Here is an 11,251-nt window from a genome sequence, read left to right as displayed (position 1 = left end):
TGGGAGGGGAAATGGTAGGGGACATGGGGGCAGCAGGGATCACTTCTGAATCCACTTGTCATGCTTTTGAGGACACTGGCATCTCTGTCAGTGGATCTGAGGATAGACACAGGTCTAGAAACTGGGCAAGGCACCATGACTTTACCGGGGTGGCTACCTTTAGCTTCCTGATATTCTTTAATTTTAAAAAAATTGTTTAAGTGAAATGTAGTGTCATGTCCTCTGTGTGGTTCCGTGTGTGTGTGTTGGCTGGTAGGGAGGGGGGCTCTCCTAGCTGCCATTTCAACCTTGTGTTTTCTGAGATCATTGCACCCACCTTGATTCTAATGATTAAGTGCTGCCACCTGGCCCCTCCTCATTCTGGCACATTACAATCCTTGTTGCTACATCAGGGAGCCCAGCTGTGAATGGGACCTCTTTCATCAGCCCTGGCCTATTGGGGACAGTCACCACCAAGCTCTTACAATTCTCTCACCAATCCTGTCTTCATCACTTTGGCTAATGGAATATCTTCTGGTTCCTCCTGTGAAACATAGCCTGTGGGTATTCAGCTCTTGTGTGACATGCCATTTAGTGTGGCCTGTTACATTCTTCAAATTTCCAAGAACCTTTTTTTTTTTTTGGTGTGGCATTCGGGCTTGAGCCCAAGGTCATTTTACCACTGAGTTATACCACTAGTCCTTTTATTTATTTATTTGTGTATTTATTTTGAGACAGAATCTTGCTAAGTTACCCAGGTTAACCTCCTGCCCCAATTCAGATGTGAACCACCATGCCTCGACAAAGAACCATCTTGATGGTGTCTTCACACCCACCAGGGTGTTAAATTCTGTATCACAGAAGAGTGCTCTCAAATTGATAAACTCCCACTTATCCAATTTTATATTCCACCGCTCTTGATTCAGCATCTTTGGATTCCATCTCACGGATATTCTCCCAGCACCTAGCCATACCTATTAGCCAGATTCTGCAGCATCTTTGGCATATAGATTCTCCTTCCTCTGCAGGCCCATCCTCAGCTGGGACTTCACTGTTACTGGTCTGGTTGCTGGGAAAGGAAGTGAGGCTGATCCTGAGGGTTGCAATGCCATCCTCATTAGAGGCCTTTGTAAAATCTTTAAGCAACAGGAAGATACCATTTTTTCAACAAAAGTAAATGGACAACTTCTATAGGCCTACTGGATTTAAGTTTTGTTGTTGTTGTTTTTCTTTTTGTGGTGCTGGGGATTGAACCCAGGGCTTATGTGCATGGTAGGCAAACACTCTACCAACTGAGTTATATCCCCAGCCCCTGGATCTAAGGTTCTTAATTGCATCTATCTGGATATTTCTATCCAAGTTTCAGGACCCTATTCCTGTCCTATTAGAAATCTGACCTTGATCAGAAATCTACTGGGGCTGAGAGTTCTACTTTCTCTGAGGCTCTACTACTATCAAGATTCAGCTGGTCCTCTTTACCTATTCTCCAGCTATAGATTAAGAGTTCCTTAAACTCTGCCTAGGAGGTCCTCTGGTTCCCAGGTTTTGACCCGAATTGGTGATAATCAGTTTCCCTGAGTCTTTGATAATTTCTTCTTAAAGAACGTATGGTGCTTAGCAAGTCACCCCATTTCCATAGTCTTTTTAGTTTCAATCCCCTTCTCACTCTCTAGCACCAGAGATATTGCAACAACAGCCAGGGCATCTTATTCCAGTGGTATTCCATCTCAGTTCACTACTGGTCAAAGTTTTAGCAATTGAACTGCTATAGCAGGATCTGTCTATACTCCACTCACCACTAATAACAGGGTCTTCACTGCCAGCCCACCAGCAAGGAATCCAGTTCTAAAATCCCATTTTAGAATTTGCTTCCTACAACCACTCCAATCTTCTTAGATTACTCCCAAGAAACAGAGAGTATTGCATGCCAAATGTTTATTTGAAAATGCTCTTGAGAGACACATGAAGGAAAGGGAGGCAGACAGGATTAAGCAGAAAAAGAAACTGATCCAAAATGCACTTCATCCCATCCTACAGAGTGCTCTGGAGCTGGGCTGGGGACTGAATCTTGTGTACCTGTATCACTAACCATAGGTCATCTGCTGTGAGGAGGAGTTGTCTTGGGTAAGCCAGTTCTCTGAGGCTGGGAACATTTCCTTGAGGGACATTGGCTCATTCTCATCAGTATACATTTCATTGAAAAATAAACAACTAAACAGACAAATAACCCTCTGTCGGGAGTTCAGCTTGGTGCTAGATCTCAGCCAGTAGGTGTTGAGGTAGTTGATAAAAACAATAAGCCAAAATGAAAGTTATCAGTCAAGTCTTGAATCATTGAATGGAATAGTGTAAGCAAGAAACTTATCTGGAAAGTGCACACACCACACACACACACACACACAAATTTTTCTTCATGGAATGATGGGCCAGTTGAGGGTAGGTAAAGGGTGGAAAAGAGTAGAGAAAGTGTCTTCAAGTTTCCCTCTCCTTTTTCCAATAAGAAGAGGCTTCTGAGGATATGGAATGCAGATACGCAGTAAAGCACACTGGCTTGAGGGGCCTAAGGTCTTGTCTGCAGCTCCCTCCAAGGATTCCAGTGAGTTGGCTGTGCAACAAGTGTGGATTGGGGAGGGTTGTGTTCCCCTGCATTACCTGCCATGAAAAGCTTTTCTGATTGCCTGTGTGCAGGTTTGAAAGTCCATATGCAGGGATTTAGCTAGAAGCTAAGCTTCTCGCCCTCCTCTTAATCTATGGTTAATTTATTTTGACAAGTGCATCACCACCATTCAATGATGAAAGAAGAGTCTTTAGACAAATGGTGATGGAACAACTGAAGAGTTACACACAAAAGGAATTGGACCCTTAACTCACACCATATACAAAAATTAGCTCGAAATGGAGTAACACACTAAAGTAAGAGCCCAAAGTACAAGACTTTTAAAAGAAAACATAGAAATTATGACCTTGGATTTAGCAATAGTTTCTTAGCCATGATACCAAAAGCACAAACAATTAAAGAAAAAAACAGATACTCGGGATGCTGAGGCAGGAGGATTGAGAGTTCAAAGTCAACCTCAGCAATTTAGTGAGGCCCTAAGCAACTCAGTGAGACCCTGTCTCTAAATAAAATATCACAGGGCTGGGGATGTGATTCAGTGATGAAGCACCCCTGGTTCAATCTCCAGTACAAAAAAAAGACAAAAAAAAAAAAAAAATAGAAAAAAAGAAAAAGAAAAACCAGATAAATTGCACATCAACAAAATTAAATACTTTTGTACTTCAAAGGACATTATCAATAAGGTAAAAAGACAAACCATGGAATGCAATTAAATTTCTTTAAATCACATATCTGATAAAGGACTTTTATGTAGAATATATAAAGAAAACTTACAACTCAATACCTAAAAAAATAACCTAAATAAAAAATGAGCTAAAGATCTGAGTAGGATTTTCTCCAAAGAAAACATACAAATGGCCAGGAAGCACATCAAACACACAGAGCATCATTAGTCATCAGGGAAGTGCAAATCAAAACTACAATAATATGCTACTTTACATCCACTAGGATGGCTATAGCAAAAATATTAGACAACAAAGGTTAGCGGGGATATAGAGAAATGGGAATCCTTCATGTACAGAGAGTGGGGATGTAAGACAGAGGGGCATTTCTTCTACAGGTTTACATAGAGTTACTGTTGGAACCAGAAATTCCATTCCTAGACATATCCCCAAGAGAAATGAAAATTATACATGAATGTCCTCAGCAGCATATTATTCCTAATGGTGAAATAATGAAAACAATTCATATGTCCATCACCTGATGAAGGAAAAACAGACAAAATGTGATATATCTATACAATGGAATATTACCCAGTCATAAAAACTACTGGGGGGCTGTGGTTGTAGCTCAGTGGCAGAGCACTTGCCTAGCATGTGTGAGGCACTGGGTTCCACCCTCAGCGCCACATTTAAAAAATAAATAAAATAAAGATTTCCATCTACAACTAAAATTTTTCTAAAAAAATTTTAATAAACTACTGATAGGTTCTATGACTTGCTGAGCATGGTTGAAGTGGTTAAAATGTTCTGGAGTTGATTGTGGTCATGATGATGATGCTCTGAATACACCATTGAATCCTACGTTGTAAAAGGGTGACTTGTATGATATGTGAATTATATCTTTATAAAACTATTATAATTCTTAAAAATCTAATTGTTTCTCAATCTAATGGTTTTTTGTTTTCATTTTTAAAACACTTAACAGCAATTCAGGGTTGTTCACTTTTTCCTTCATAATATACTACCTCTCTGACTTTGAGGACATCATGGTTCTTTTACTACATGATATACTCCTTCTCATTCTGTTTTGTTGGATCATCTCCCTTTTCCTACCTCTTAAATTAAGAAGTGTCCCAGGTTCAGATTTTGAACTCCGTGTGTGTGTGTGTGTGTGTGTGTGTGTGTGTGTGTGTGTTTGTGTTGGGGACCAAACTCAGGGCCATGTACACCCTTGGCAAGTGCTCCACCACTGAGCTACATCCCCAGTCCAGCTGAACTTCTTTTCTTTTCTAGCTATACTCACTGGGTTACCTCATATAGTCACACGCTTTTGAATATCATTTCTATGCTAACAGTTCCTGCATTTATATTTCCAGTTCAAACCTCTCCCTGGAGTTCAAGACTTACATTATTATCCATTCCCTCAACATCTCAAATTAGTTGTACATTAGGCAATTCAAACTTAGTATGCACAAGACCTCACTTTGTCTTCCCCTATCCAAATTTGATCCTCCCGCAGACCTCCTTTCTCAATAAACAGTGATTTTATTTTTCCAGTTGTTTAAGTCAAAAACATTGAGACATTCTTAATAGTCCTTGGTCTCTCATATCCCCTTCTAACAAATTCTATCAAGTTCATATTTGGAAAAATAAGAATCAGACTGATTCTTACTAGATCCAACTCCAGTTTTCTGGTTCAAGACACTCTCATCTCACCTGGATTATTTCAAAAATCACTTCATCAATCTCTGCTTTGACTCTTACTTCCCAGTCTTTGCTTCATTCTACTTTCCACACAGCAACCAGAGTGATCCTTTCCAAATACAATTAGGCTCTATTTTGTCTTTTGACCCCAAATTCTCCTATGGCTTCCCATTTTATGCAAAGGAAAATCCAAATCCTTACTGTGGTTCACAGGTCCTACCTCATTTATTTTCCGACCATCCCTTTTATCTCTCATAACCTTCTCTTTCCCTTGTTGCATCCAATCACATTGGCCTCCTTGTGATTTCTCAACGAGTATGCTTTTTCGACCTCAGCGCCTTTATACTTGCCCCTTCTGCCTGAAATGCTGTTTCTCGGGAAATCTGCAAGATTCTGGTTTCTGTTCAGATATCATGTGATCTAAAAAGTATTCTGATTGCTCTATGTAAAATATCATCTCTTGGCATCTTCCACCTCACAGCCTACTTTGATTCTCTTTCATAGTGCTATATTACATGACATATATTCATTTCTGCTATATTTTTATTGACCAACTAGAATGTAAGATATATAAGAAAAAGGACTGTTGTGTTTGCTAAATTCTTCCATATACCTAGTGAAGTGAGAGAGAATAAGTGTACTTTTAATGGAGGGGAATAAACCATTATATGATTTGGGGACAGAATCCAAGTTGCAGTAGGTTGAGGAGTAAATATGAGGTGAGAAGTGAAAAATCATTTTTATGGAATTTGGCTATTGAAGAGGAGGCAAGAGATCAGACACATTCATAGGTGGTGGGGAAACAGGGCTGGAGACAGAATTTGGTTTTGCTTTTCAGAGACACAGATTAAGACAGTTACACATTCAAGGGAGAATGTGGGCTATCTCAGAGGAGAGGCATCTTTTGGGGTAAAGTAAGAAGTATACCTTCAAGGAAGAATGCTGGCCATCTGGAATAGTGCAAAGGAGAATGCCAGAGTCACCTTGAGAGGAGAAGCAAGGAATACACAATTCAAGGGAGAACGAGGGCCATTTCCAGAGGGAGAGACAACTGGACAAGAGTTTTTAATTAAGGCAGAGTTTTGGTGTATTTAAATAATGATGGGCAGTACCAGGAAAGGGACAGACTGAATATTCTGGATATCTAAATTAGTGACCCACTAGTAAATGGTGGTTGAGGCAAAGGGAGGAAGAAGCATAAAAGTGTGTCTTGGGAGCTGGGCCACTCCAGTGAGCCTCCTACCTGAGCCAGCTGGATCCCTATGAAAGAGAGTCATTCTAGGGAGCAATCATTTTGAGTAAAGTCCCTATTCTGAGAAGAGAAGATATGCATTTGGAATGATTTCTCTCCATTTTACCATCCCTCCTCCTGCACATTCTCTTCTTTACTCCTGCTGCTACTCCTTTGTCTTGAAGAGGGTGAAAGTCAAGTGAATTCACATTTTTTGAGCTGCTATTACATGCCAGGCACTGTGCTAGTGTGTGCCATGTGGTTTTTGTTTGCTTAGTTTTAAAACTCTGCACAACAGACTTGCAAGGTAGGCATTCATATCTTAATTTTTAAAAGGAAGAAAGAGATGGGAGAGCATGATGGGAACCACTCAGTCACAGGATAAGATAGGAGGGGAAGGTAATGGGTAAAGGATAAATCATGAGGTGGGAGGGCAGCAGGAGGAAGTTACAGAGTAAATAAAAATTTCTACCAAAAAGGAAGCTCTCTCTGTACATGTGTTCTGTGTTGAAATGGGCTTTGGTAGTGTTAGTCACTTTATGTTGCTCTGTTCTCTCAATGAAGAAGAGGCTATTTCTGGGCTGTTAGGACACATAAATTGTATATTACCTCTTAACAACTGACAGCAAAGAGATAAATCTTATGGTGCTCAAGCTTAGCATGCCCGGGAGAGTTCTGTCTTGTAATTACATGCTGTAATGTGTTCCGAGGTTGTATTTCTTTGGCTGTTGAGATGTGCTATAGATGGAATGAACTTCACCTGGGTTTCACCATCCCACTGGGATCATGTGGCAGCAGTTCTCTAATCTGTAACATTAATGAAGACAGTACTTTCTCCCGGGGGCCCAAACCGGCTTTTGATTCATGTGTTTTTAGGAACTTTGCTGGTGACCATACTTCTGAATAATTTCAGTGTACTATAATTGATGATATTAGATGATAAAATTATTCCCTGTTTAAATCAATCAGCAGTAGACACTAAAACCTTTCAGTTTTTATGATTTTGTGTATATAGGGTGAGTTGGAAGTGAATAGAAAATATTATAACATTTCATACATACTAGAAATATTAGTTAAACACAGTTACTGTGACAAGAAAATCAGTGCTGGAGGAACAATAAATGCTATGCATATGCAGGGGTGGGGCAGCTGTGACAGTGGGTAATGGCTGCAGTGAAGGTTCCAATCACCTCAAAGAAAGGATGGACTATTCTATGAAGTGTTTTTAAGGAGAGTTTTATTGAGGTATGCTTTATATGGAATAAATTACATATTTAAAGTGTGCAATTTGATTAATTTTGATGAAAGTATACATCTGTAAAACCATCACCATGTTCATGAAAATGAACATATCCAGTTGTAAAGTTTCCTCACACTCCTTTGTAGTCCTTTCCTCCTGCTTTTTCCAAATTTATGCACGTAGAGTTGCTCATAGTATTCCCTTGATACTCTTTTACTGTCTGTGGACTGTGTGGTGATATCCTTTCTTGAGTCCTGACATTGGTAATTTGAGTCTTCTCCCCCGACCTTTGTCAGTCTTTCTAGAGGCTTATTAATTTTATTGATCTTTTCCAAGAAACATCACTGACTTTCTCTATTTTCAGTTTTGGTGATTTCCTCTCTGATCGTGGTTTTCTTCCTTCTGCTTGTGTTAGGTTTGTTTATTTCTTTTCTTTAGTTGCCTGAAGTGAAAACTTAGATTATTGATTTGAGATCTCTTTCCTTTCTAATACTAAGCAGTTGATGGTACAAATTTCCCTTTAATCAAATTTTGATATGTTTTCATCTTCATTTGTGGGTTTGGGGTGTAGCTTAGTGATAAAGCACTTGCCTAGCATGCAGGAAGCCCTGGTTCAATCTCCAATACCACAAACAAAACAAAACAACTTGAAACAACAACAAACAAACACAAAATAATTTGTAATTTGAGACTTCCTTTTTGAGCTATGAATGACTTAGAGTGAAATGTTTAATTTCCAAGCATTTGGCCATTTTCCTATCTTTCTCTTAAATGAGTTCTACTTTAATTTCATTATGTATGGAGACCATACCTTATATGATTTCAATTATTTCAAGTTTGTTGCTACTTGTTTTATAACTCATATGGTCTTCTTTTTTTTTTAATCAAATTTATTTTTAACTCTGTTTCAGGTGTGTGCTCTTTCTCAGTTTTTAAAAATTTTTTTCTTTATTTTTTTTTCAGTTGTAGATGGACACAGTAACTTTATTTTTATGTGGTGCTGAGGATTAAACCCAGGGCCTCACACATGCTAGGCAAGCACTCTACCACTGAGCCACAACCCCAGCCCCTCATATGGTCTTCTTAGTGAATATTATATATGTATTTGAAAAGAATAATATTCTGTTATTGTTGCTTGAAGTGCTCTATAAATATCAATTAGGTTGGTTGATAGTGGTGCTCAGTGTGTTTGTCAGGTCTGTATCACTGCAACAAAAATACCTGAGATAAACAGTTTTTAAGGGGGAAAGATTTATTTTGGCTCATGGTTTTAGACTTTCAGTCCATGGTCACTGGCCCTGTTGCCCTGGGCCTGAGCTGACGTGGTATATCTAGGCTGGTGCACAAGGTGAAGAAAGCCTTCACTTTATTGTGGCCCGGAAGTAGAAAGAGAGAGAGGCAGAGACAGAGGCAGAGACAGAGGCAGAGACAGAGCCAGAGAGACAGACACGGAGGGAGGGAAAGAGACAGACAGAGGCAAGAAGGAGCCAGGATCCCAAATCCTCTTCACTAAAGGTTTCACCACCTCCCAACGGGTATCAACAGCTGAGGACCAAGCTTTTGATACATGGGCCTTTGGAGGACATTTAAAATTCAAAGCATAACACTCAGTCCTACATCCTTGATAATGTGCAGTCTACTATTATATTACAGAGAAAGGAGTGCCCAAATCTTCAACTACTAGTGTGGATTTATCTTTCTTTGAGTTCTGTCGGTTTTCGCTTCATGTATATATAGCAGTTCTGTTGTTAGGTGCATACACATTTAAGATTACTATGTCTTTTTGGTGAATTGATATTTCTATTATTATGTAATGCTTTTCTTTATCCCAGAAAATTGTCTTTGTTCTGCAGTCCACTACAATTTTAGTATAGCCATTCCAGCTTTCTTTTATTAATGTTTTATGGTATATCTTTGACTTTTATCCCACTTGTAGCATTAAGCTTGAACTGAGTTTCTTGCAGACAATGTGTAATTATTGCATTTTTCAATCAATTCTGACATCTATATCTCTAAATGGGTGTTTTTACACCATTTGCATTTATTTAACTTATGGATATGTTTGGACTTTAGATCTACTATCTTGTTTTCTGTTTGTTCCTCCTCTACCTTCTAGTTTATGTTTGTTTTCTCTATCCTGGCTTCTTTGGGATTATTTTAATATTTTCTACTATTCCATATTAATTTATTATTTATTTTGACCATATTTAATGTATCATTTATTTCTTCTTCTTTTTTAATGGCAGCTCCAGGAATTACAACACACACCCACTTAACTTTTAGATTCACCAAGACCAGCATCTTACCATTTTGACAGGAATGTAGAAACCTACTACTACCATATATGTCTTTTGCTCTCCTCCTTCTGTTATAGTTATTTAATATATTACATAAGCACATCAAAAACCTCATCAGATGATATAATAAGTTTTGATTTCACCTGCCAAATATCTAAGGAGGAGAGGATTCTATTATATTTGCCATTTCTGTAGCTGTTCCTTCAGTCTAGATATTCCAAATTTTCTTTTGGTATCACTTGCAGAATGATATAAATATGATACACACACAGACACAGAATAATGTGGCTTTCAGGCAGATTTACTTTTTCATTATTTTTTAATCTTTACCTTTTCCTTATTTACCTTATTTCAGTAATCATCTCTACAGGTCAGGTTTGGTCTTGAATGAAATCTTGTTGATTTTACTTTAAATTCATCAAAAGGCATTATCATCCAGATTTGAGTCAACACAACAGCTATCAGAGAACCATTAAAAAGTCCCCACTTTTCAAGGAAATTGTACATACTTATGTAGATATGTATGAGTGTGGTGGTTCGTACCATAATCCTAGCTACTCAGGTGGCAGAGGCAAGAGGGTTGCAAGTTTAAGGTCAACCTGGACAACCTAGTAAAATCCTGTTTCAAATAAAAACTAAAAAGGGCTGGGGATGTAGCTCGGTGGTAATATGTCTCTGGCTTTAATCCCCAGTAATGTTTTTTAAAAAAAAAGCGTGGTGGTGGAAATAGATAATTTGTACACTATTTTTAAGAACTGTCAATAAGAAGGCAGCATAATGAGCTTAATTTTTCATGGGTAGCTGCTGAAGACACCTTTATGTCTGTTAGTAACTTTATGAGACAAAGGGGGTCATACTCTCCTTTGTCTTCTTTCAGACCATGTGTAAAGCAGAGAGATATTTAAGGCTGTCCTTTTTCTTCCCATCAAACAGGGTGATCTCTTAACCACAATTTCTTTGGCAGTAAAAAATTTTGGAAGCAATCGGAGTAATTTCCTTTTATTCAGAATTCAAGAAGGTGTTTTCTATTTAAATCTTAAAAAGATTTACTCGTAACAAACTCTCAAGTTAGACTCCCTTTAAAGAATCAAATTATGATTATAAAAATGTATTCTATTATATGTTTTGTTCAACTAGGAGTGCTGGGTGCTTCAAAAAAGAAAAGAAAAAAGAAAAGAAAAGCCCTAAAATAATTTTGAGGATTTCTTATTACTCTATTCCAATAATTAAAATTATTTTAATGATCTTTGTTACACATGGACACATTTAATTTTTAGAATAAACATTTTGAATTAATCGACATACAATAAGATGCACCAATATAAAGTATATAGTGTGATAAATTGTGACAAATAAGTACATCTGAGCAATGACCACCAAACTCAATATATAGAACATGTCCATCCCCCCAAAAGCTCAGGCATCACTTCAGTCACTCTTCATTCCCTCTCATCCCTGGACCCCAAAACACAGTTTAACGAAATAAGGTAAATGTAGTAATTTGAATATTTCTTTTTTTTC

This window comes from Sciurus carolinensis, chromosome 12, assembly GCF_902686445.1.
Source record: "Sciurus carolinensis chromosome 12, mSciCar1.2, whole genome shotgun sequence".
Lineage (NCBI taxonomy): Eukaryota > Metazoa > Chordata > Mammalia > Rodentia > Sciuridae > Sciurus > Sciurus carolinensis.
Note: the sequence above shows the minus strand (reverse complement) of the source record.